This window comes from Mandrillus leucophaeus, unplaced genomic scaffold (assembly GCF_000951045.1).
Source record: "Mandrillus leucophaeus isolate KB7577 unplaced genomic scaffold, Mleu.le_1.0 Scaffold1232, whole genome shotgun sequence".
Classification (NCBI taxonomy): domain Eukaryota; kingdom Metazoa; phylum Chordata; class Mammalia; order Primates; family Cercopithecidae; genus Mandrillus; species Mandrillus leucophaeus.
In genome coordinates, this window is record NW_012100677.1 from 602,026 (window position 1) to 603,129 (window position 1,104).

Below are 1,104 nucleotides of genomic sequence, written 5' to 3' on the forward strand. Positions count from 1 at the left end.
GAACTCTAAATAGGCCACCTCAGGAGGCAGAGAACTCATCCCCATCAAGGTGGACAAGAGGCTGGAAAGCCACCTGCAGGGGTCTTGTGGGGGTCTCCCTGTGCAGCCAGAGCAGTGGAACAAGCTAACTTCACTGGTTCCTCCCTGTGACAAATCAGATTGTCCTTTCAAAATGTCCTTGTTGATGCCCCTCAGAGGGCTGCGTGGATCTCAGCCGCTTTTCCCCCGTGCCAGCCAGTTTAATCAGATGGCTTTCCTCCGGACTCCTGATTGCAGCCTGAGCTTGCCAGAGAAGGGAGATGTTAATCAGGTAAGGATGGATTCTAGGAGAACAAACAGGAGAACTTTGGTGGGCTGGACAAGCAGCAGACGTTTGTTGAGCCCTTCTTTTGTGGCAGATCCCTTACTAGATGCTTTACATCTACGATTTTATTCTTAATCCCCAGAGCAGCTGTGTGAGGCAGAGTAGTATTTATTATTCCCCATTGTCTATGTGATGGGACCAAGACTCGGAAGCGGCAAGCTTACCCAAGGTCACAGGGCTGGTGAGCAGCAGAGGCAAGATTTGAAACCAAGTCTGGGTAACATTAGAATGGGAATCTTTTCCACCACATTCCAGTGTTTCCTTAGAGGGGCCTGATGTGGGGTAGAGGCGATGGGGGAGCAGAGGGCTGGGGAGAAAAAGATGGAGGAGGGGTTTTTGCCAGGCAGGCAAAGACAAAGAAATGCAGGCTGGAAGGAGACAGTGTCTTAGCCAAGGTCTTCATTTTCTCCCTAGGCCACATAAAATCAGCTGGGCCGAGGCCTCCTCCCTCTGCAGGGTATTTTTAAAACCACCCACCTCTAAAATTCTTCTGTTCCTGTGCTTTAAAGTTCCTCTAAAAAGTTGGAATAAATTTGCCTGTCTTTTCTCCCAGACAAATGCAGAGGAGGAAAACAAAAAGAACACGTATTTTATGAGCGCAAATTTGGGACAGTGACACCTCCAATCATTATTTTATGGCATGATGATATACAGTAATTAGGTGTCAAGAGTAATCTATGACCACAAGAACAGAGTCATCTCTGCGAAAAAAAAAAGCTCTTTCCTCCCAGAAGGAAATC